General features: G+C 40.3%; 1 pseudogene; it reads right to left on the reverse strand.

Moving 5' to 3' along the window:
• Positions 1-969: 969 nt before the first annotated feature.
• Positions 970-16,088, reverse strand: LOC129187523 (endothelin receptor type B-like; annotated as a pseudogene).
• Positions 16,089-27,310: the final 11,222 nt, after the last annotated feature.

The following is a 27,310-nucleotide window of genomic DNA, read 5'->3' on the forward strand; positions in this document are numbered from 1 at the left end:
GAGCGAGCGTTTAGGAAAGGTTTAGAGGGAACAAATAGGAGCATTTTTGCAGCATTGATACAATACAATGCCAAACAATAACAGAAAACAGCGCGATTAGAATCAGCAATTTAATTCTCCGTGGCAGCCAACCTTCTTTTGTCGCCGCCTGTGCGTACGCCACCTGAATACGTGAATCTTTTCAAAGAAGTCGCAAGATAAAACTTTTAATTGGCGCAGACTGACACAGCATTAATGCTGTTATTTGTGCTCGCCTTGTCCTGTGACAGCGAGACCTATCAGGTGCCGGCGCCTTCTCCCCCCCGTCAACCAACCACCCCCATGCACAGACACACACACATCCATCTCTTTTCCTGACCTCATTCTGTCATCTCTGCTTTTCCTTCCCCTCCACTCGCAGGTCTTTTATAAAGTGTCTCCGAGCATTACACATTTAACAATGCATTAAAAATAGGCCGCCATCAATCAGTCATTGCGTGGTGGTGGCGGCAGAGATCTACTTGTGCCACCCAGCTCTGGGAGTCTGACAACAACACACGCTACCGTTTGAAAGCACACAATCAGATCCTTATGTACGTATATATGTTAAAAAGCACGGGGCTTTTTGCTGTGGATGTAAATAATATTGATGGAGGTGGTAGAGCGGTGACAAGATTACATGTGATGGCTGCCAGGTTAACATGATGCCCAAAAGCTGTGATGCATGATACACGATTGACACTTGCTACAATCTGATGTAATGGCTGAGAGTGACTCAAGCCCTCTCCCCCCCCGCCGTCGCCCCTGTAGGGCACGCAATCTGAACAGTGACCCCAGGTTGCTCATGCCAAAGCAGATGTTCAACTCACAAAAGACAGAGCACATCATGGTCAGGCTATTTTACATTCTTATGGTGGGTATGCAGCACCGCTACGCTAAATGCTTTAAGGAGCTCACGTGTGTTCTTCTGCCATCCTCTTGGCCAGGCAGCTACTTTCCATCTTTCAGCGTGCAGGTTTGATCCCGCAGACTGTACTCGGGCTCGTCGCTAGACGCAAGAAGACGCCGACTACAAAAGGCATGCCTGGAGGACCACACGGAGCAAAACATCAACACGTGTCGGGTTCAAAAGGGGCAAGTGTGTTTAGCATTTCACACAGAGAAATCACAAGTACAAACTCTCTAAGGTCGGATGCAACGTAAATACTGTATATCCTCAGATAGTTGCCCTATCTGACACCATAAGACACCATGAGACACCACGTCTCAATGAATTGCTATCAACCACCTAAAGATCTTGCTTCAAATGATCAATCCTGGAGAACACCAGGATTGTTTTCCCCACCGGAGGAGCTCTCTTGGTAACAGATTCCTCTCATTGGCCTGTTCAGCTGAGAGGTTTAAAAACTCCTTTGTCCCACGTGCCATCATCAGGCTCCACAATGCTGCTACTTCTTGGAGGGGAAAGGGAGGGAGACGAGGTTCCACTACAAACTACCACCTCCATGCACTTTACTTCACTTTTTTATATCTGTTTTATATTTGCTTTTTAGTGTATTGCTTTGTTAATGTATATTATCTGATGGTGTGTGGATGTTTGTGTATGTACAGTATGGGAGCAACAGACTACCTCGTAATTTCTTTTGGGATTAATCAGGTACCACCTAACCTAACCTGTGCTAGAATACCAAACTGCTTTGACCTCAGCTATGTTTTGCTACGTTTTTTTGTTTCGCCATTAGAAAGCTATTATTATCCTGAATGTCAGATGATATCTTTTGCCAAGAGAAAAAACTCTGAAAAAGACGGGCCGTCTTATACTGTAATTGGGGTCTAAAGAAACAAGCAAACTGACAGGTGGCGCCAAACGATTTCTCTCCAAAGCAGAACCAGAGCTTTTCTTCCTGTCAGTCACACACCAGTGGCCTGGAGAGATGCGGCCGTGACCCGCTAGAAAAAAGTGTGCCAAAGGTTGTTAGCAAGTTAGCAAACAAGAGAGGAGGAGTTATGGTGCTAATTTTAAGATGGTGATCGATGAAGCAGTCATCAATCAATTTTCCAGCAGCTAAAAATTACAATATAATTTTTTATTGCATTGCTATTTCATTGATTTTTGAAAGTTTCATTTCGTATTAATTTTTTTTTTCCCTCAAAAAACAGGTCTTGAAAAATTGGGGTGAGGGTCATCTGACTGATCGGCAATGGAACAGAAATAAACTGTTCCTTTAACCCTGGAGTGACAGGCTTAAAGTGTAAAAAGAAGTTAACGCTGTATCGTAATGGCAATGATACATGATACAAACATACAGAAGGGAATTACTACGAGTCCAAAGAGGCTTATAGACACCATGTCTCAATTCACTGTCGGCTTGTAACGTATCAACACCTCCCCTCAAACATACTCAACGCACCTCCTTATTCCCCCTAAATATAGCCTCTTTTATACAGAGATCCTGCACAATAGCCACATCAAAGCCATAACAGTAAACCCGGCATTTATTAACCACCTGCGCCTTTTACACAAAACCCGGGGAAAGTGAGATAATGATGCAAGTGTGCGTGCTTTTCACACAGCAACACGGCCTGCCATGAGATAATTACATGCATGATGAAGGCAGTGCCAGCATCTGTTGTGACATACAAATCTTTGTCAGACCGAGACAATTGCTTTCAACACAACAGTGCAGGAGAAGTGAGGTTCGACTAGATTATGTTATATACAACTTTAGTGATCCCTTAGGCGTGTGCCCCCAGGGAAATTAAGCTTCCAATAGCAACATCGTATGCAGTATAGAAGTCGTGGCAATCGTAATGGAAAGAGCAACAATGCACGCGGAGTAAAATGGTAAAAAATAAAATAGAATAATAAAGTAAGAAGTTAAAAAACAGCTACGGAAATACAATAAAACATAATAATCTGAAGCAAAGACACATTATTGCACATAATCGGGTTTACAAATGTGCAACTCTATACAGTACAGCAATCCCTCGTTTATTGTGGTTACATAATTGGGTCCAGATCCGACTGAATAATAATAATAAGTGAATTTCCCGGAAGTAGGATTCCTTATTTATAAATTAAATATTGTCATACTTAGTACATAGAAAACCTGTTTATGACATTCTAAATGTGTTTTTTTTTTACATTATTAGAGCCCTCTAGACATGTAATAACACCCCTATAGTCACCCAATATAGTAAGACATAATAAGAGTAAATAAGACTTGTGCTCGTGTGTGTTGCAATAAATGTGTTCCCTAGGGGAATTGAGTGGTGGGACGGACAGGAAGAGTTTTAGCTTGGTGTGTGTTACAGCTAGGGATGCTGAACTATCAATACCTCTCATACCAGATCTTTAGGCTCCAAAATTGATTCTCAAATCAAAATACAGATATTTGATATTAACGTACACTACCGGGCAAAAGTGTTCTGGAGGAAAAACCTACATTTTTAAGTGTTAAGATGGCCTGTCTCTCTTCTATTGTGAATTCCCTTTTTTCTTGCCATTTTTGTAGCAACAAATGACTTTCTCCAGCACAATGCTATCCCACTGATGTTCACGAGGGTAGAGTACCACAGCGTGTTCCGAACACTGTCTTTATGCAGACAGAGGAGGTAGTCAGTACTCCAGAACTTGGAACACGTGGGAATTAGTTGTGCCAACTGCCAAGGCTTGATCAACTTCCATTTCTGCAGAGCAGCTTTAAATTGTTGACCCATTTTGTGGTCCCTGAAACAAGCCGTTTTGTATAATTCTGAAATACACATCATTTTTCAGTTTTGGGTAAGCTTACCTTTTTGTTATTTTTTTTTACCTCTGACACTTCACCACTTATTGTACCGTTGCAAGCTATTCATTGGTATTGAACGACTTGGAATTTCAATAAATGACTGGAAAAATCAGGGTGTTCTGAAACTTTTGATCAGTAGTGTATATCATTAACAGGAACACAGTGGAAATGAGCTAAATTATTGACACCTTGCCTAAATGATATGTACCTGTTTATAATAAAGGAATAAATTACACTGTCTTGTATTCTTTATGTTATGATCTGTGTTATGATTTGAAATACACTACTAAATTTACCCGACACGTTATTAATTATCGTATGGGAATCGCCGATACCAGCCTGAATTACTCTCAATACCGAATCAAAAAAGAAGTCACTAGTTAGAGCTCGTAGCCTGGTTTTAATAGAGATTTTTATTAGGGATTATTGTGCCTGTTGTGAGATCATTCAAACCTGCAATAAAAGCCTGTTGTTCCGGTGATCAAGTCCGGTGCTTGTGTTTACAATAACATTACTGACACCTAGTGACCAGTGTAGAATACTACATATCATCACATCCATTTGTATTTCACTTCAATTAGCCATTTTTATGAAAATGCTTCATTTAGAGAAAAAAAGTACAAATGTGCTTAAATATGCATATATTTAAATAACAATAGGCTGCATTCACCCATTAAACAACATGATTTATTAATGAATACATTTTTGTAAAACCGTGATAGAGTGAAGCCACGAAAAATGTAAACACCTGTTTTTGTTCCCATTTTTTATAAGCTGAACTCAAAGAGCGAAATCTTTTTCTATGTAAACAAAAGGCCTATTTCTCTCCAACATTCTTCACAAATCTTTCTAAATCTGTATTCGTGAGCATTCATAATTCAAAATCCAGCTGATTAGACAGCATGATGATTGCACAGGTGTGCCTTAGGCTGCTCACAAGAAAAGGCAACTCCAAAATCTGCAGTTTGACTGTTATGGGGGGCAAAGGGGCGTGGGGAGGGGCGCTGCACCTGTGTTTGTAGTCCGTAACCCCACTGCCACCATAAGCCACTTTGGTCTGCAACACAGGTGCATTTTATTGATGGCATTTCGAAAGCACTGAGATGGCGTGACAAGATCTCGGGGTCAATTGTGCAATCCATCCACTTGCAGCATGATAATGCACAGCCCCGTCATACAAGGATCTGGACACAATTCCTGAAAAACATCCCATTTCTCCCATGCCAGCATACCCACTTGTCATCCAGTGAGCATGTTTGGGATGCTCTGGATTGGCATATACTGTACTGTATGGTATTGGAGGCAAATGGTGGTCACACCAGATATTGACTGGTTTTCGGACACCCATCAAACAATGATACACCAAAATGTTACATATTTTTGGCCTAAATTAAAGGGATAGTTTGGATTTTTTTCAACGGTGGCTTACCCCCCACTTCGTCCCGTGCGCCGAGCTCTGGTCGGATTTCCGCGATGAGGAATGTAGTTCCGTTTAGTTGGTGGGCCCACTTGAGTAAAGAGTTTGGCTTCTCAAAACGATATGCTTTCAAAAGAGTGATACATTTGCATCACACAAATGCCTCTTAAAAAAAAATCAGACCTCACAATCGCTCGGCGTTACTTTCTCTCCCGTCGTATCACTGAGCGTCCATCGCTGTTCAAACACCCAAATGGCTAAATGAACTACAACACAAATATAAGGCATTCAGAAAAGGCATTGAAAGAAATGTTGTGCTTTGTGGTATTCGGCACTGGTCACTCTGTCAGTAATGTGACATTTTACATTTTATTCTCTATTATATTGTGACGATATTAGGTGATGCTACTGTGAAGGTGACTTTAGAGATGTTATTTCATGTCTAAAGGGCTCTAATAATGTTTAAAAAAAATATTTAGAAGGTCGTAAAAAGGTTTTCTATACTCTAACTATGAAAATATTCAATTTATAAATGAGGAATTGTACTTTGTGGTAATTCACCTATCACGGTCAGGTCTGGAACCAATTAACAGTGAGGGATTACTGAGAGTTTTATTGTCATGAGCACAGTAAAACAGGTAGTTATAGTATACAATGAAATTCTTGTTCTGTTCATTCTCCCCCAAAAAAGAAAGAAAACACAAGAAAATGAATAAGAACATCAGAAACATTAATACCCATAAATTAAGCAACAACAACAGAAGAGACATGAATACCAATGAATAAATAAATAAATAAATAAAGTGCTATGAGAGTGTGCGTGTGTTGCGTGCGGCGTGTGTGAGTGCTTCGTCGAGAAGCCTGATGACCTGTGGGTAAAAGCTGTTCACCAGCCTTGTGGTCCTGGACTTCAAACTCCTGTAGCGTCTGCCTGACGGTAGGAGTGTGAAGAATGAGTGTTGTGGATGTGTGCTGTCCTTGATGAGGTTGTTTGTTCTTCGTAGGACGTGAGATTTATAAATGTATATGCACATTGTCAGTGATGCTTGTTAGTGGTGTGATGATGGTGGTGTCAGACTTCACACCCCTGCGGAATTCCCTGACACACAGGTGTCGTCCCAGATCTGTTACAGCTCTGACACGACTCCCAAAGGTGGAACATTGCCTGGTTGACTTCATACCCCTACTCCGCGTTGGCGCCATGTATATAGAACAGCCACGCAAAGAAATGTCCCCTTTCGTCGGCAACGTAAGAGATGCTCATAAATACCTGAGCTTGGTGCATATGATACATTTAATAAGGTATATACAGTCAATGCTAGACCATTAGTGGTCACAGGCAGCAGGAGATCATTCCCAGCCTGAAGATTATCACTGTTAAAGGTTCCTTTTACATTACATTGAAATAAAGGTCCCTTGAAAATTGCTGTGAGGCTGCCTGGTGACGTTCCCCCCCCCGTTCTCCCTCTCAATGGTTTTCCAGACCATTTTCACTTATTGCACCCCTGGGTGCTTGCTCACTCCAGTCTGCAGTCCATTTTATAGACATGACTCAATGTGCATTGGCTGCAAGTAGGAATGTACACTCACAGGACACCTCTTCAACCATATCTACACTGTGTGCAGTGTGAGATCCAATTCCTTACACGATGTATGTCAGGCATATACAGCTGCTAGGGAGGTGATTCGGATGTTTTGCTTACCTTATTTAGCTGCATAAGACAGGCAAAATGTTGGAAAAAGCTCTCAGTATGATGCAGCTCAGTTCTCCACCACAGTCAACTACAACCGCATTAATAAACATCCATCAATCATAAAGCACACAGGGGCAGACGGCAACAAGTCCAACATAACACACTGGATTTACGATTCCAACTGTTCAGAGTTGCATTTCACATTTTCAATGCACTTTTAATGCTTGCTGAACTTGTTTGTGTGAAAACACGCTAAATCAAAAGTAGCAGCACTATATCACAGGGTCATATAAATGCCATATAAATTTGATCCAAGCAAAGAGTCCGCCAATAAAGCACAGAGCTCAGCAGGGACATTGCCCACAGTGCACGGCAGCACACATAGAAACTGTTAAATTTATGTTGCCAAGCAACAATCACATACACTTCTCTCATTGATGAGTGCTGATGTACGACTTAAAACTGCTTTAAATTGACAAGGTAACAATGCACATTAGCACATGAGATGGATGTGGAAACAGGGTTTTGCAGAAATTATAACATTTGCTGATGACGATGTGAATAGTTGTCAATGTCCTAGCCAAAGAAACACATAAAAATATATCATTATAAAAGAAAAAAATATGATGAGAATAAATTAATAGAGCAAATTTTAATTACAAGAAATGGGGAAATTTCATAATTTTACGAGAATAAACATGTAATTCCACCGGAGTAAAGTTTTTGTGAGGAAAAGTCATAATTTTAGGAGAAAATGTTGTAATTTTACAAAATAAAATTGCAATATTAGAAAAATGAAGCATTTTTAAGTCTTAAAATCAAGAAAGACAAAACAAATTTAACTTTTAAAAAGTCACAATTTTACAAGAATAAAATTATGTTTACAGACTAAAAAGTCCAAATAAAGCTGCTGTAAAAAAAAAAAAAAGTTCTAAAAATGAAGATGTAACATGAGAAAGGTTGCAGGTTTATAAGCATAAGACCGTGATGTTGAGAATAGTCATGTTTTATCACAGTCTAAGTCTTAGCCTTATACTTAGTCTTAAACGCAAAATCTTATTATAAAAATAAAGTTGTACTCTGAGAGAAAAAAGTGATAACTATAACTATTTTTTTCGTATGTCTTGAGAACATAATTAAAGTTGTGAGATACAAGTTCCAGGTTTACAAGAACAAAGTCATGATATTTTAAGGATAATGTCAAATTTTTAGGGGATTAACTGTTTATATGGCAGAAACTGGGAACTACGACATTCACTATTATTTTTTGTCTTTCTGCTTTTCTTGTCAGGGGTTGCCACAGCGAGTTGAGCGCATGTTTGACTTGGCCGGAAACCCTCCCAATTATTCGGCTCTAGGACCAGCACTGGAAATCTCCAGTGACTGGATGTGGGGGGGTCCTGGTCAGGAATAGAACTTCTTAACGTTATTGTTGTAACTTTAAAGCATTCTTCTTGTAATTCTACTTTTGTTTCTGTTTAGTGTGTCCTAAATGTTTCTTTAGAGGAAACGCAGTTGAGCTGTAAGAATATTTCTCCAGAGACAAGGCCAGTTGTAGAAGAGGAACAATCTCACCTTGAAACCTCTCTTAAATCTTTTGCTGACTGTGTACAATGCCACAGGCTTGATGCACGAGTTGAGGGAGGCCAGATTGATGCCAACATAGTCCAGCACAAGAAAGACACTAAAAGAGACGATACACTGTATTTATTATATAGTATAGAGTAGCAAATAAATATTTTCTCAGCTCACCTTATTAGTTGACATCAATTTGGACCTTTCTTGATTGATTTGAAGATTTTGCTGAGGTAGAGTGGAAACCAGCAGACATAAGACAGTCTTTGCAACTTCTTGCCTCTTAAAACACAACATTGGTAGATGTTAACAGTGGAGCCTAGAGAGATATCTGTAAATGTAAATGGGCAAACCTGCTTGGTGTGTCTTTTAACATGTTCTCTTTGTTCTTCTGTATTTTCCTGGTCATTAGCGCAGAGAAGATGTCGGTCCAAGTCAGCAGCATGCAGAAGGAGAGGCTGAAGAGCCCAGCCTGATAAAACTGCCCATTCACACAGAAATTGAAGATAGCAGAGCATTAAAGCACCAGTATGAAATCAATTGACTATAAATGAGCAACTACAAAACCATGGTGGTGATACATTTGCTTATAATAGCAGCTGTGTCGTCGTTGCCGTAGGGGCCATACTGTAACTCACCAGCCAGGTGGACCACCTCATGTGTTAGCACTTGCATAATGGTTCATTGTAAATTACTGCCACACTGTCTATCTATCAATGTACTGTATGTTATTTGTGAAGATCATTTATTTATATTATACTAATATATATTTTGTATATATATATGTATATATACTATATATACACACACATATATATGGTATATATACAGTATACACTAGGTCCAACACAATTGGTTCCAGACGACCGTTCTTATGTCGAATTGTTCTGAAGTCGGGGAAAAGGTAGTATTACCAATGATATAGGTACTACATGTACGTGTATACATATACAGTATATGTGTATGTATGTAAATATGAGTTTGGATGCAGTAGTAATATTAAACGAGGGTAATTAATGAAAAAAACAATAATAAAAATGATAAATGTTATTTACCGAGCATACGTCGTCGTGGTGGAGGAGGAGATATTGAAAAAAAGGACAAATCGTTGTCGTTAGACTCTTCTAAAAGAGGTAGTGTTCTGTGGGTGGTGTAGAATTAAGCAGGCCTATTAACTCTTCATAAACTTTCATCACACGCTCTGTCTGGGTTGTATCACACAGCTACAATTTAGCTTTCCATTTAGCTTTCTCTCCCCAGCGTCTGTTGGTCCCATTAGCAGTGTCACAGTGCCCTCTACTGGTCAAGCATGTACAGTAGCAGTATAAATACTGATGGAGCGACTAGCAGGCAAAATAAAATAAAATATAGACCAGTCAACTTGTGTTCCTAGTTGGATGTTCGTAAGTGGGGGACCTAGTGTGTGTGTGTGTATATATATATATATACAGTATATATATATATATCATGCATACAGTGCACGCCCACCCGCTTTGCGCTTTCCACAGGCTCTTGTGTTCCTGGCCGCTCTTACTTACTTGTAACTTACTTATTATATTTGCCAAATGGCACGTATGTTTAAAAAGATTTGTTTGATTTTGCTTGGATTTAACAGCTACCACTCAATTTTGTAGCAGTCTGTAGTCAAGTAGATCAATGAATGCATGTTTACAATTGCTGATCAGGGCGGCTGAAAAGAAAATTACAGTTAATGCCAGCAAACGCTATTAGTCCTCGTTATTGCTTTATTTATCAGTACACCATTGCATTGGTTGTTTTAACGATGCCGTACAACAGGGGTGCTCGTGAGCGACTGGTAGATCGCCACAGTAGTTTGGGTCAATAAACGTCACTTTGTAGTTGTCATATGACATCAGTCAGCTGACATGAAGCTCCCCTACTGATTCGCTCATGCTTCCCCGTTTCAAGCTACACACGGAGATGCAACTTTCATCTTTATTATTCTGATTAAACTAACCCAGCGGTAAGATGCTTATACAGTATCTATAACCAAGAAATCTGTTCACTTGTAGCGGCTAGTTACGTAGAAAAAAAAGTGTATTGTTTGATGGCTTTGTGTCCTGAACTCCATTACAGAAATCAGCATTTTCTACACGTCTGCTTCTTAAACTATTATTTCATGATGAAATGGAAAACGTTCCCATTGCTGAAACCTTTTGAATATGATGCCTTGACTTCGGCTGCATTATCGTTTGAATAATAATTTTCAATTGTTGGATATGGGTAATGTTTGATAGCAAACGCTAACTGGATGTAATACATGAACTGCTATTTTGCTTGACATTACCAGTACTCAGGTTATGTACACAACTATTAAGGAATTATGTGTAATTATCTTTATTGCCATATTGAATATAATTATATCAACTGCTTTCATTACCTGTAAACTTTGAAAATGTGAATGTGAAATACTAATTTATAATATTTACAATGGAATTTCAAAGTTGACCGGTTAGATTTGAATATGTTTTATAGAAAGAGGTAGATCGTTTGGACTTGTAACTTGCGTGCTGAAAAAGGGCGTGCACTCTGATATACATGTAGAAGGTACATAAACACATACTCATATTTTACAAATATAGTAACTATATATATTTTCTGTATTTGTAGTAGGAGGTGGATCTTTTGGTGGTTATTTTAAAAGTGTGCTCACCCCTGCTATACAGGAATCAGCATATAGCATGCTATAGAGTGCTTGTTGGTTCATGTGTTCGTTAATTAGCAGGCTACATTTACCTCTGCTTCATGGAGGATGATGAACAGATGAGCGGCGCGCTGCTCCATTGAATCTTCATCCATTGTTTATACAATCTTGCTAAATGCATGTGTCCTGTCTTTACTGTTTACTACATCTGCTGTGCAAAGGGCCATCAAAACAACAAAGCTAGCTGTAGTAGAAGCCATATGCACTTGTGCGCCAGACTGGATTAGGAAGTAACATCAAACACAGGTTATTACTTGTGGCTTGCATCATGGTCACCTGCGTAAACGCTGTGGTCCGCACAGGATGGAGCAGACAAATCCTCAGATGTTGGTCTTTGTAGTTCACGCTGATCACACAGAAGCCGACGAGTTCGGGTAGAGCCAGTATGATGGAGATGACCCAGATGAGAGATGCTTCTACCACTGACGCTCCTCGGCGTGCGATTCCTTGTCAACCTTCGACAGCACGGTACCTAAAAACCTTTTGTTTTGTTATTTGTCCAAGGGTAATACTACTACTACTACTACTACTAATACTAATAATAATACAGTACCAAAAGTCAGTACACACACAGCCATTATTGTCTAAATAGCTGGCAACACAAGTGACTACATCTCACAATGAACGTATCCAAAATGTGGCCAAAGTGTCAAAAAGTTTTGAGACATACAGGACTCGGCCACTCCATCACCTTCATCTTCATCTTCCTCAGCAGGGCACTTGTCTTTTTGGAGGTGTGTTTGGGCTACTTATCATGCTGGAAAACTGACATGCGGCCCAGTTTTCCAAGGGAGGGAGTCATGTTCCGCTTCAGTATGTCACAGTACATGTTGGCATTCATGTTTCCTTCAATGAGCCACAGCTCCCCCGGTCCAGCCCACTCATGCACTCGGCAAATTATTGCTGTTTAATAGTTGACTGTGGCCTATAATTAGTCAACATTATATATATTTTTTCAAATTTTATGTATTCTTGGCTAATTGAAACATTTTCAAGTATAAACATGGCTGAATGAATGAAAATGAAAATATAAGGCATTCAGAAGATGTATTCAAGGACGTAACATGTAGTAGGTAACAGGTTTTCTATGCTCTAACTACAAAAATATTCAATTTATAAATAAGGAATTCACTTATCACGGGTTTGGGTCTGTGACCAATTAACCACGATAAACAAGGGATGACTATACATGTAAAAATTGCTTACCTGGCAACACTCAGAGCACATAGACTCAACACTGTGATACCAACAGAATGTTCCCGGATGAAGGGCACCAGCTTGCACATCGCCAAGCCAAAAGGCCAACTTTCTGCCATGAGCTAACATAAGGGAAAAACAAATACAGAGTATGTGCTGTAATAACAGTAAAATAAGCTTGATAAGATAAGATAAGCTTGGAATGGATGGTTGGAAGGCGATAAGATGCCACATTATGTCGGCCTTGTAATTGCCCGTTCTGCGGCGAACAACTCAGCCTGTAGGCATTGACCGGGATGTCTATCACAATGTGGAGAAGATCTTCCAAAGCCAGACTTGTAAACAGGATGTTAGCGCCGCTCCTTGGGCTTTTGTTGCAATTTAATTCTCAGCAGCAATGAATTGCCCACAATTCCAAGCACAAAAACGACGACAGAGATTTCAGTAGTGACGTATTTGAAACTGGGCACACATAGGATGTGAGCTATTGTGGCGGACCACCAGAACAGGGGACGCCATCGCCGTTTTGCGGCAGAGGCTGGCTTAGAATGCTGATGGCTGGCCTCGAAGCTAATGAGAACTTTTTCCAGACAAAAAAAGCCATATTGTCAAAAAACGGCCTTGACATGTTTGCCAGCACTGCATTGGAAAAAAAAGTGTAGTTAGCACAGCATCAGGACAAATACTGATCAAAAGGCAATATTATGTTTAATTGTTCCAGCTTACCTTTTTACCCATCACAAAGTTCCGCTGCTAGCATAGTTGCCTTCTGTGCCTGCAGTAAATGTTTGCAGCCCAGCAGTTGGAAGGCTTTATAGATGCAGGTGCAGTTGTCGTCATTAGTCATCAAGTTGACAGCCCTGACTGTAATTACCTCCTTTGGGGCATCACCATCAATTTAAGGACACCATTGAAGTGTTTGAAGTCCGTTGTTAACAGTGAGATCATTTTACGGCCTTCTCCAGCAGTATGAAAATATAAAGCAACTATCTGATAGATTTCTGACCGAACCAAGATTGTTGGGCTAGATAGAAAAGAAAGATTGGGAGACCATTTTCAAGTCAGCCTTCAAGGAAACGTTTTTTCTTAAATTGCTTCGGCCACAATACCCCAAGGATGAAGAATTACAGCACATGAATAACCCTCTCTAAACAGCCCTGTTCAGAGCAGTTTGGTTTGTATGGTCTGAAAATGAGCCACCGCTCACCTCACACCCTCCTACTACAGTATCCGACTTGATGTGGGGGCCTAGCCAGTGATGCTTTTGTGTGTGACGACGATCAGTACATCCAAACACCGCAGCTCTGTTTGGCTTCTGGTTTAGACATGACAAAGAAAATGGTCAATCTTCGCCCAGGAAGCTTAAAGTCATGGGCGGAGAAACTCGGTAAAAGGGTGGCATAGCGCTATTGCTGAATCACAATAATGCTAAAACTTGAACGGCTCACTTGGAGACACAGTTTCTGATGTTGGCAGCTCACATTAAAAATGTTTGGACAGGCACCCCAGAGGTCAGATACGTATCTACTGTAAAGTGGAACCTTGCTTAACGTCATTCATTCGTTCCAGTTTTTTCCGTTCTCTAACCAAAACGAACGCTAACTGAATACATTTTTACCATAAGAAATTATGTAAATCCAATGAATCCCTTCAGGAAAGCCAAAAACACATAGTTTCATGTAGAAAACAACTGCATATGAATGCATGATGAAAAAAAGGGATAAATAAACATTTAAGGTTACTTTTACCTTCATTGAAGACGTGATTCTTGACTTGGCTGTTCTCAAAGTTGCGATCTGGCAGCGAGATCGACACGGACACCACCTTCCTGTTTTGCCATGAGTTATTTCTTGAATTCAATGGTTTTGGTTTTCTCACCTCAAAACCCAAAATGAAGCCAAAGAAAGTTGCAAGGGCCAGCATATTGCTAAAGAAGAATAGTGTGTTAAACACTATTGAATTCAAGAAATAACTCGTGACCAAAAAGGAAGGTGGTGTTAAAGAAGGTGTTGATCTCGCTGCCATATCGTGTCTTTGGGAACAGTCACGTCTTAAGAGAATGTAAAAGTAACCTTAAATGTTCATTTATCACTTTCATTCATAATTTATATGCATTTAGAATTGATTTATGCATCTACAACTATAATTGTAAAACTATAAAAATGTGTTTTGAAAGTCAACCACTGATGACATCATAGCCGGGCGACAAGGACATATTTGACGCTAACCAAAGAATGCATGCAAACAGAGGCAGAATTTTGGCATACATTTTCAACATGAGCCAACCAGGGCGGACGCTAACCGAGGTTACACTGTAAAAGCAATTCAAAAATCCATTCATATGGATATTCCTACCACTTATCCTGTTTCGGGAGAAAGGCAGACTACACCATGGACTGGTTGCCAGTCAATCAGAGGTCACATATAAAGAGACAACCAGTCACACCGTGATGAGATGGGGACTGAACCCACGCTGCCTGCAACTGACCATCAGTGACAATTTCAAAAAATGTTTTCCAGAATATTCCCTTTTAAAATGTCAGTGATTTTTGTGCTTTTGAAGTGGTCCTAGTTACTGCAGTTAGCTGGGCTGAACTGAAGTCAAACCTCCTATTTTCCTATGATTGGTTTTCCAATACAAAATCTTCTATTATACACTGGATATACCTGATTGACACAATTCTATGGTTCACATTCATTTGGCAAACTCAAATAAGAATGTTACACAAACTAGTCAGTTTGCCCACGTATCATTCCGCAGATTGCAGTGCCCAAAACAAAGAATCTCATGCGTTGGTGACTCAGTCTTGTCGTCCAAAATGTGCCTGTTAGAAGAAGTCGCAGCCAAACACAAAGGTAGTGTTCGTATGGCTCTCCCTTCCCCTCCTCCTTCACCACTCATTGTCTCTTTGCCAGCAAGAGTCTTCAATAAAAGGTAAAAGTGATGTTAAATGTTCATTTATTCATTACATTCATCATTCATATTTATTTTTCTTTCTTTTCTGCATGTAGAACTATGATTATTCTCTATAAAATGTGTTTTGTGTTTATATTTTTGGGTGTCTTTAACATATTAATTGGCTCTCTATTATTTCTTGTGGAAAAAATGGATTCAGTTTTCAAAGGACCCTTTGGAACGGATTAATAACAAAAACCGAGGCACCACTGTGAAACGTTCGGGTTCGTTTATCCTGAGAAAAGATCAGTCGGACACACTTTTTCTGTATTTTCAATTTTTTGTGAAGAAACTGTGTGGAATATGTCACAAAGTACAGCGCTGGATCTCCGCTCATCAAGCAGGAAGCAGGAAGGTCCCAAACTAGGAAGTGCCTACCTTGTTATGCTATTCTTGAGTCCCGCCCACGCAGGCGCTTTGCCGAGTGGATCGGTATATGACTGTGTCTGGATCTAATTGGCTCCATTCTGTGTCAATCAAGGGTGTGGGTGTGTGTTTTCTAAGTGTGCAAGCAGCAGCCAGCTTGGTAACGTTGCCAGGCAACTCTAATAACTGTGCGGGCATGTGTAAATTATACTTGATGCACAACCAATGGACACTTCCACTAAACTGGGCTATAGTCACAACATTAAGTACAACTGCAGGACAGTATGCATCAATGCTCAGCTTTGACCGAGATTGTCAGTGTTTATAAAGCACCGCATCACACTGACAGCTTCTTGACACTTGGGTTACCTTACCATAGCTGAGGCATCTTGCATCGGATCTCATTAGACGGTGCAAGTGGACTTAATGCTGTGGCTGGTGGTGGATACAGTATATCGAGTGTTGCTCGCTGTACCGCAACAGATTTATGGCAAGCAAAAAAGCCCGGAGCAGCAACAATAGACGCGCGGCGACCAGAAACATTCCATCGTTAATACCATCTTTTGAAAACTCCGACTTGTACTCCGCCAGCGAGGAATGACCTTGGCAAAGAATGTGTTGGCGTGCTTCCATGAAAACAAGCGATTAAGGGAGAAGAATTGCTTGAGTTGACTATGAGGGTGTATGAAAAGTGTTCTCAGTTAGGCGGCTGACATACAATGTTATTGCAAGTGTTTCTCTATATAGGTCACTGGAGAGCGCCAAGACGCTTCATGGCCTATAAAAAAAAATGTTTTAAAACAAAGCTGCAAGGAACATTTTCAGTAGCCTGTCTGAAAGAGTAATAAAGAAGAATAAACCAATCCCCTGTGAATTCACATTAAGCCATTAAAGCGTTTGTATCATTGACCTGAATTGTTCCATCACTTTTTATCATTTAAGCACATTTGGAAACCTATGTTGCTGCCTGCATGATGGTCACTAAGGGGTTTGCCGGGCTGCACTCAAATCCCACATACAATGAAAACACATCACAATGCTTATGTCAGTGTAAAGCCCTTTCACTAATTTTATAGCAAGGGTGTCTAAACTTTTTCCACTTAGGGCTGCATATGAAATGCTGGCAACAAATGTAAGAAAAAATGCATCACAGGTTTGTGATACAGGTGAAAATAATTATTATTACTATGAAATTCCGTCATTGCTCTTTTTTAGCCCATATTTTCTGTTGTGATCTGTTGTAAGTTTCCAAGTATTTCAACTTTCTTCCTAGCATTCATACATTTCCTTTTGGTAATATTAAGACTATTCCCGTAATATTTTGACTTTATTCCCGGAATATTGTAACTTTTCAATTTTCCCAAAATGACAACTTTATTTTGTTTGGTTTGTTTCTCATATTACTGTTAAAAAATTCTAATCCAAGCTATTAAAATTATATGAGTTTATTCTTGTAAAATTGTGACTTTTTCTCTCCATTTCTGCTGTAGTTTAGTTTTTTTCAACTATTTTAACTGTATTCTTGTAAATGTTCGTATTGTAATTATGACTTTATTCATATCACTTTCTGCAAACTAATTTTCCAAAAATGACAACTTTGTTGTTTTGTTTGTTTCTCATAGGACTTTAAAAAATATTGTATTTTTATTTCCGCTTTATGCAACCAAAATGACGTTATTTTTTACGTTATTCTCGCAAAATTCTGACTTTTTCTAGTTAGATTACAACTTTTTTTCTCTTAATATTTTGACTGAATTGTTGTGTTTTTTTTGTGTTCTTGTCTCGGCACATGCTTGTATTTTTAGAATGCGCCTAGGGCCCCAAAAAGCCCCGGGGCCGCACTTTGGACACCACTGGTTTAAAGGCTATACTGTAAGTGAACACGTCCCCATGAATGCAGTTGTCTTCTCCGCTCATTTGAGCTGGTCGAAGCTGTCACGCTCAGCTGACTACAAAAGCGGGCAGCCTGTGTTTACTGGGTCATCAGTTCAAGCAGATTTATGACATGATTGTTTATGTGTTATTTACTGTGCCCTAATGAGGCACTAGCACGCTGTCTGTCACGGCCCAGCTGACACGGCAGACAAGGAAAAATAAAGCACGATTAGTCGGATTTAGTCGAGTTAGCGTTATAATGAGTCTTCTTTAAAGGTCTTTGTTAATGTTGTCCTGTATTTTAATGAAATCTGTAAGGTAGCTGAGGTCAAAGGCCAAATCAGCACGTTCCTTGGTACTTCTACAGCTCCATAAATGGTTTTAGATTTCTTTTATATATTTTACTGTTCTTGAAATTATATTTGTCAGTCATACTTGATATGGCAAATTCCAAAGGTCAAATAATATGCATGTGCCGTGACACACTGAAAATGTGAAATGTGACTGTACATGTTTTTACTCTTTTATTAAGTGTTATGTGTGTGTGTCCTAAATAACGTTTTGGATCGGTTGGTTGACTGATTTTTATATTTGTAATGTGTTCATTTATTTATAAGTTGGTTGATTTTGGAATAGTTCTAAAATAGCGCAATCTCAATATATCTATTTATTCATGTAATTGTTGTGCAATGGGCTGTGTGCTTGATTTTTCACATTTTATTAATTTTTTTCCTATTTTGTAGAGATGCTCGATGTAGGCTTTTTACTAGGGGTGTAACGATTCGTTTTAATCACGATTCGATTCGCATCATGACTCGTGGTTGCTGATACGATTCAAGGAGGATATTAGTACAATTAGAACGATACGATCCAAAACGATTCACTAACTTTTCAGCCAAAAATTCAACTAGTGTGACTGTGAAAGAAATACCTGGATACTGGACAGTGCAGGGAAAGTTTCCTGTAGTTTTTTGGTATAAAGGGAATCGGGCATCATTTCATTACGTAAACTAGTATTCAACATTTAATGGCAAATGCATTCACATTTTATTTGAATAAAGTGCAACCAACACTTCGGGTTGAATTAACAGGAGGGTTAACCTTTTCTGCCCTGATTTTCAATATTCAATACATTTTCAATAAAAGTACAGTAAGTGCAGCCGACATTTTAGCATTATTTATGCTTTATGCTTTTCAACATCAAAATAATAATATAGTCATATCAAAATAAAGTCCTAAAAACATCTCTTTCGGTTGAATTAACAGTAGATTTACCAGCCTGTCAGCGTTGTGTGAAATCCCGTGGCGCCTTAGTAGGTGGTTGGAGAGATTTGTCGTGTTGCGCGGTATTTTACTTGACCTTTATATATCCTACAAACAGCGAGCGACGTATTTATAACATCTCCCTCTTTGCAAAAGCCGAAGTGTTTCCACACACTGGACCGCAATGGTGGCTTAATTATTTCTCACTCGCCGGCTTGTCCTCTGCCATCCGCCGTGCTACATTTTGTTGTCTGCTGGCGCCTGGCGATGACATCACAGACAGGCAGAGTGAATCGAGTAACGTTTAACGTCTTCATCATTAAAAGTGCTTAAAAAAAAACCCACATCTATATAAAGCCTGCTGTGCTTAAATCCAGAGCTTTATTTCCTACTATCCTGCAACCGTTTGATCACCTTTTAAACTATGTTAGATCGATATATGTCGTCTGGAATGGCAACTTGCCGAACAAAGATCGATGTAGTAGATGAATCTTTACGCCTCTACTTTTTACCAATATATACCGATATTCTCCAGCACTTCATTACCGATTCCGATATCAGGAGATACCGATAATTCAAGATTCAAGATTCAAGAGAGTTTTATTGTCATGTGCATAGTAAAACAGCAGTTATACCATGCAATGAAAATCTTATTCTGTTCATTCTCCCAAGAAAAGAAAGAAAACAAATGAAAGAATAAGAACATAAGAAACATAAACACATAAACATATATACCAATAAATTAAGCAACAACAACAGAAGAGACATTAATACAAGTAAATAATACAAATAAATAAATAAATAAAGTGCTATGAGTGTGTGCGTGTGTTGCGTGCGGCGTGTGCGAGTGCTTCGTTGAGAAGCCTGATGGCCTGTGGGTAAAAGCTGTTTGCCAGCCTTGTGGTCCTGGACTTCAAACTCCTGTAGCGTCTGCCTGACGGTAGGAGTGTGAATAATGAGTGTTGTGGATGTGTGCTGTCCTTGATGAGGTTGTGTGTTCTGCGTAGGACTCTAGTTTTATAAATGTCTTGCAGTGAGGGGAGGGCTGCCCCAACAATGTTCTGTGAGGTCTTGATCACCCGCTGGAGTGCCTTCCTATCACGTGTTGTACAGTTACCGTACCAAACAGTGATGGACGCGGTAAGGACACTTTCGATGGTGCATCTGTAGAAGCAACTCAGGATTGTGGTGGACATGCCAAATTTCCTCAGTCTTCTCAGGAAGTACAGTCTCCTTTGGGACTTCTTCAGAATTTGTTGGGTGTTGTGAGACCAGGTGAGGTCCTCGCTGATGTGTGTGCCAAGGAACTTGAAGGTTTTCACCCTCTCCACCTCAGTCTCATCAATAAACAGGGGTCTATGCGGCTCCTTTTCCCTTGTTCTTGGGTCGATGATCATCTCTTTGGTCTTATCTGTATTGAGAAGGAGATTGTTATCACGACACCAAGCTATGAGGTCCGCCACCTCTCTTCTGTATGATGTTTCAACACCACCAGTGATCAGTCCGATGACTGTAGTGTCATCTGCAAATTTAATGATGCTGGTGTTGTTCTGGGAGGCCACGCAATCGTAGGTGAAGAGCGTGTAGAGGAGTGGACTCAGCACACACCCCTGTGGGGTCCCAGTGCTCACAATTCTTGAGCTGGATGTGCGGTTGTGGACTCTGACTGACTGGGGCCTGCCTGTGAGAAAGTTAAACACCCAGTTACAGAGGGAGGGAGACAGGCCAAGTGTGAGGAGCTTATCTGTGAGTTTGTGGGGGCTGACTGTATTAAAAGCAGAGCTATAGTCTATAAATAGCATTCTGACGTATGTGTCCTGGCCCTGTAGGTGAGAAAGGGCTGTGTGGATGGCAGTGTTGACTGCATCATCCGTGGACCGGTTCTGGCGATATGCAAACTGTAGAGGGTCCACAGTTGCCGCCGGGATGCTCTTTTTGATGTGGGTCATGACTAATCTTTCAAAGCACTTCATAACAATAGGAGTGAGTGCTATAGGGCGATAGTCATTCAAGCAGGTCACGTTGCTCTTCTTGGGTACGGGCACTATGGTGGTGGACTTAAAGCAGGTCGGTACAGATGCTTGTGCAAGCGACAGGTTAAATATGTCAGCAAGCACATCAGCTAGCTCTGATGAGCAAACCCGAAGTGCACGTCCTGAGATGTTGTCTGGCCCTGCTGCTTTTCGTGGGTTTGTTTTGTTTAGAACCCTGCGCACATCAGCTGATGTCACCATGAGAGGTGAGTCCTGTGTGATCCCCAGGTTCAGCCACCCTCTCTGCTCATCAGGAGTTTGGGAGTCAAAGCGGGCATAGAACTCGTTCAGCTCATCAGGAAGTGTGGTTTGGCTGGACGTGGCTACGCTACTCCGCTGTCGATAGTCTGTGATGTGCTGGAGCCCCGCCCACATGCGCCGAGGGTCTGAGGTGGAATAGTAGCCCTCCAGCTTCTGTCTGTACTGCCTCTTGGCCTCCCGTATGGACCTCCTCAGGTCATATCTGGCCTTTTTGTAGTCATCAGCGGTGCCCATGACAAATGCAGTCGAACGAGCACGTAGCTTAGCCCTTACATCACAGTTCATCCACTGTTTTTGGTTAGGGTATTTTCTGTAATACTTGGTGGTGGTAACAGTCTCTATACATGTGCTAATGTAGCCAGTAACAGCAGAAGCATATTCATCCAAATCAACAGTACAATCTTCCCTCCCCGCTGCATTTTTAAACACATCCCAGTTTGTGCAGCCAAAGCAGTCCTGAAGTACTTGATCAGTTTCTTCATTCCACACTTTAACTGCTGTACGTACAGGGGGAGCTTTTTTAAGAAGTTGTCTGTATGTTGGATAAAGGAATATAGAGATGTGGTCAGCCTTTCCAAAGTGGGGTCTTGGAACAGCCTTCAAAGCACCTTTCATGTTGCAGTAGACTTGGTCCAGGATGTTATTTTCCCTTGTGGGAAAGCTCACATGCTGGTAATATTTGGGGAGTACAGTCCTGAGGTTACAGTGGTTGAAATCGCCAGATATAATGAATACAGCGTCTGGGTGTTTGGTCTCGTGTTTATCAATGATGTCATGCAGGAGGCCTAGTGCATTAGCAGTGTTAGCTCGTGGTGGGATGTAAACAGCAGTTAAATACACAGCGCTAAACTCACGAGGTAAATAAAAAGGTCTGCATTTCACCATCAGCAGCTCAATGTCCTGCGAGCAGTGCTTTTCCGTCGTCTGTACGTCTGTGCACCACCGTTTGTTTACGTAAACACAGACGCCGCCACCTCTGTGTTTACCAGACGCTAAAGTCCGATCTCCCCGGTAAGCAGCAAATGATTCCAACTGGATCGCCGAGTCCGGTATATCCTCCGTCAGCCAGGTTTCTGTGAAGGTGAGGACACAGCATTCCCTGATCTCACGTTGAGCTGTAATCCTTGCTCGTAGTTCGTCCATCTTGTTTTCAAGAGAGCGGACGTTGGCTAGCAGCAGGCTTGGTAGCGGTGGCCTCGTCGCTCTAGCTTTTAGCCTAGCATGCAGGCCGGCTCGCTTGCCCCGTTTACGCCTCGGATGCTTTGCTCGCCGGGTATTCAGCTCACCAGGTCCGCAGGCTGCTGCGTTCTCCCGGCGCAGAAGAAAGGCAAAGTCTGAGAATAATAATAATAATGGCAGCAGCAGCTCTTCTCTCAAACTAATCTGAGGTCACATCTTGTTTAATGAATTAACACATTATGCTTCCTTTACTCTGATGCCACTGGATGCAAATTAAATACAATAAATACTCCAATGTGCAACGTAAGTTATCGAAAAGTGCCATATTCATTTCATATTTATTAACATTTTGTCTGAACAAAAATCATTGAAAAATCATGACCAATTAAAGAAAAACACCTTATTTCCCCCTTGCCTAACCAGCACTTTCACTGAAGCTACTTATCAGAGACCTTTAGTTTATTAAATGCCATCTGACAAAATTTAACATGCAGCGTTTTTATTGTGAAGGCAGGAAGTGCACTGTTTTGTCTTTGGGCTTGTCTTTGACAGCTGTGTTGAGTGGCCGAGAGCTGAAGCTGCATGCTAATAAAAATTGCCTCCTGAGCTTCATGGCTCCGGTCCTCTGGTCATGTTGAGCTTGCACAACGTCAGCGGACATCTTATATTATTTTTGTGGCGCGATTAACTGTGTGTGTGTGTCTTTAATGCAAAATTTTCATAAATTTCTTAAATGTACAGTGGAACATGGGTTAGCGTACGCCCGATTAGCATGTTTTTCTGTTAACGCAGAAGATTTACGCCAACATTTTGCCTCACTTTGTGTACATTTTCCATTTAGCGTACAATTTAACAGACGTCATGTTGTGGTATTAATACACTGCAGTCCAACTGTGTTCTTACAAAACATCCTTGTTAGCAGCCTATTAGCTTGCCACTACATGGAAACAGGAACCGGAAGTCAGCTACGTCGCCTGGCTATGATGTCATCAGCAGCTGACTGTAGTTTTTTGCTAAAACAATTAGGCCACAAATCTCAAGAATGTTAAAAAAACACATTTGTATAGTTTTACTATTATAGTTTTACATGCTTAAAACTATTTTAAATGCATATAAATGATGGATGAAAAGCGTAAGTGAACATTTAAGGTTACTTTGATTGAAGTCGTGATGATTTGTGCCAAAGACACAATGAAGCAGTGAGATAAACATGGACACCAACTTTGTGTTGTGCTGTTATTTCTTGAATTCATTAGTTTCTCACCTTCTAAATGCTGTCACTTGCAACTTTCTTTGGCTCCATTTTGGCAGATTTTGCAGCTGTGATCAAAAGAAAAGCAAAGACTTGAGGTGAGAAACACTCATGGCAGCTCATGGCAAAACACAAAGGTGATGTCTGTGTTGATCTCACTGCTACATCGTGTCGTTGGCAAGGTTCACGTCTTCAACAAAGGTAAAAGTAACCTTTCATGTTAATTTTGTTACGACTCGGAAGTAACCGGAGTTAGGATCCCAAAACCGAGAGTGACACGTAGTGGTGAAAAAAGGAATTGTTTAACACAAAAAGTGTCCGAGCAGGAAAAAAGCCAATACAAAAAATAACAGTTCAAAAACAGTCCAAACACAAGCCACGGGCCAAGCCACCTAAGGATAACACAAAAACACTGCTACAAAAGGAAGACAGGAAAAAAAATACACAAATGGCTAGCTCAAGGCGCTGCTGGAAAACCACAGCAGGAAAAACACAAATGCACAAAGGTACTAACTCTGCAGGAACTTCCTAGCAGGGAGTAAACACTTGCACTATGCGGAATAAGAACGAGATTAGACGTAGTAGCAAAAAAAAATTTTTTTGTCAATATTTTGGGCTTTCTGGATTAATTGGATTTACATTATTTCTTGTGAGAAAATTTTATTCAGTTAGAGTTCGTTTCGGTTAGAGTCGGACCTTCTGGAACAAATTAATGGTGCAAACCAAGGTTCCACTGTATGTCTTGTTTTTGTTGTTCTATGGACCGCATATCATTGATTAATTCAATCCCAGCCAGTTCAGTCTTCAGTACCAACCATTTTAGACAATTTTGATTGATCTCTGATCTTTCAAGGCACACAGACTGCTGTGTTCTATCTAAGGCTACTTGTATATCAACATGGAACCTACCAAAAGAAAGCTTAGCCTCCCGTCTTTCATCAGAAAAGTTTGTTTCTACCTTTTTCCATTCTTTAGTAATCAGCAGTAGAACATAGGTAAGTTTCAGGAAAATATCAGTTCCCGACTAGAAAAGGGAGAAAACCAGCTTTTTGTGAAAAGATACATTTCAAGCATAATTTTCACTTTGACACAAATATTTTTTGCTTTTGTGACAGCTCAAATATCTAAACAACAATACCAACATAAACAACACAAAAAGGGGTTGTTTTACATCAAGTAACTATTTACAAATACAACACCATGAACTATTTACAATTTTCACATTTGGAACTCAACTATCTGTGTGCACGCGTGTGAGCTTGTGTGCGCGTGCTTGCATTAAAATTTCCCTACAATGTGTAAACAATACACGCTCTCGCACTTTTTTTTGTCCACATGATCTCTGCCAAACTCTTATCAAATGCATTTGTGCCACCTTATGGCCGTTTTTATAGCTTAAAATTGCTCTGAATTGAAATCCATTAGTGGGGAGTTGCGTCATCGCCTCTTTTTGGCAAAAAAACCCTAAGGGACGTATAAATACGTTGGGATTGGGCGTTCGGGTCTATAAAAACGTATAACTACGTCTTTGGTATTGAATGAGCTCACTAATTTGAGCCATCCTCTTTGAGGTTGACTTATTTTACACTTGAATGCTATTTAAGAATGTTAAATTCGTACTTACTGTAGAATTGCTGTACATGGTTTTATGATGGCAACGGTGTGGCCCTGGAACTGATTATTTTTTATTTCCGTGGGGAAATAGTTTCTAAACCAGAACAAATCAGAGTTTGACCTGCATCCCAGAACAGACTATACTGGAGGTTCCATTGTATTCAGCTTTTCTGCTGTCAGTTTATATATGTTCCTCAGCTACTCCTTGTGTGTCTTGTTTGTGATGTCCCTGGCACACGGCTGGCTTGTATTGTTTGTACGGTACGTCCAATCACTTTCCAGGCATCCCTTCTGGTTGCGACACTCTTCTCTCAGAGTTATTTTGGTCTATGTCACACCAGACAAGCAGGGGATAAGTTGTAGGGATCAGGGAAAGCAGGGAGCGCCATGATCACATTTTCTTCCACTGTCAACATGGAAAGGAACACTGATGTATGCGCACGTCTTCTGCTTTGGTTGCTGTGGGCCGCTTGCCGAGACTTTCATTGAAAATGAATGACTGCCAGCTGCTTCTGTCGCTTGTGAATGTTTGCATGCACAGTAAACATTGTAGAAGGGGGAAATAAAGACACTAATTTATGCAGCTGAACTTGACTTTTTTGTAGTGGGGGTGGGGGGGCTGGGGGGTGGTACTTAAACATGTATTAAGGTTGTGGAACTAAAACTGACAGAAGGGAGGACGTTTGTGCGTTCCAAAAGTTATCTTGGTGTATCATGGAAGGATGCAACTTTCGTCAAGTTAATGATGTGAAATGCAGTAGCTGTTTTAAAAATATATTTTTTTCTATGAAGCATAATTCAGTTTTACCGTTCGTGGTAATCATATTCTTCAAGATGTTTCTTTCAATTTCATCCAGAAAATGATGTTTCACCAAGGTTTTAACATTGTGTTGTTTGTGACAGTTCTCTCTTTATAGTGCTTGCTTTGCCACCAATCTGAGGATTTTCAACAAGAAATCACAGTATTTGTCTGAGAATTGTGGTCAGAAGTTTACAAATAAGTGGGCAGCGGTTGATTCAATGAGTGAAACTACCACCTGCAGTCAATCACGATCACTACACGACATGACAAGATGGTTTCTTTTACCACACTTATTGAAAGATTTAAGTGAATGAATGTGCAGTATATATTTGAAGGTGTATGCAGGGGCGTATGACCTAATTCTGGGCCCCCATTCATCAGGGTGACCAACAGCCTGTTTTCCAGGGACATGTCCTGTTTTCAGCCATCCCGGTTTGGTTTTTATTTGTGTGAAGTGTTGAAAATATTCAGGTTTTCATCATTTTTCGTTTGGCACTCTGCTGCATGTGACATAATCCCTGCCGTGTGGGCGCTTTTTTTGCACCACTAATTCAAAAAGCCAAAGAAAAAGCAAAACACGCACAGAGGTAATCCTCTGACGCTTCGTGGCTTGAAGTCTTGTAAAATTGCACAACAGAGATTCAAATTCCAAAGTTCTTTCAAATTCAGAGGTCACATTTTTCCCCAAAATACAGGCGTCTCTTGTTATTTGAATGTTCACTGCATGGGTTCTGCTTGTTACTAAAGCGATTGAAGTGCATTTTGAGTCTCTCCTAAATCACAAAGAGTGGCAGTATTCTAGTGGTCATTAGGTGTCTGTAACGTTACATTGATGAGCCAATAGCCACCAAAGTACGCTGTCAATATTAACGTGTAAGTCTTCTTATCTTATTAATGTCTAAGATGCCTATTTTCTATTATTCTATTATGTCTAGTATATTGAGTAATACAAGTGTAAAGGTGACAAAAGGAGTATCTACAGGGCTCTAATAATGTTAAAACCCGTATTTAGAAGGCCATAAACAGGTTGTCTATGCTTTAACTACGAAAATATTACATTTATTAAATTGAATCCGACTTCGCAAAAATTTACGTTCGTAATTGGGTCAGCAAATGTGGACTGCAAATGGCCTCTGGGCCAGATTTGGACGCACTTGATTTAAGATCAGGGGCCACATTTTGATAGGATGCTACTAAAATGACATTATTTTGCCTCATATTACAAGTTTATTCGAGTAAAATGACTTTTTCTCTTAGTTTTTTTAAACTTTATTCTCGTAAAATTAAACCTGCTTTTTTTTCCCATTTCTGCAGTGTTTTTTTTTTCCAAC

This window comes from Dunckerocampus dactyliophorus, chromosome 9 (genome assembly GCF_027744805.1).
Source record: "Dunckerocampus dactyliophorus isolate RoL2022-P2 chromosome 9, RoL_Ddac_1.1, whole genome shotgun sequence".
NCBI classification, from domain to species: Eukaryota; Metazoa; Chordata; class Actinopteri; order Syngnathiformes; family Syngnathidae; genus Dunckerocampus; species Dunckerocampus dactyliophorus.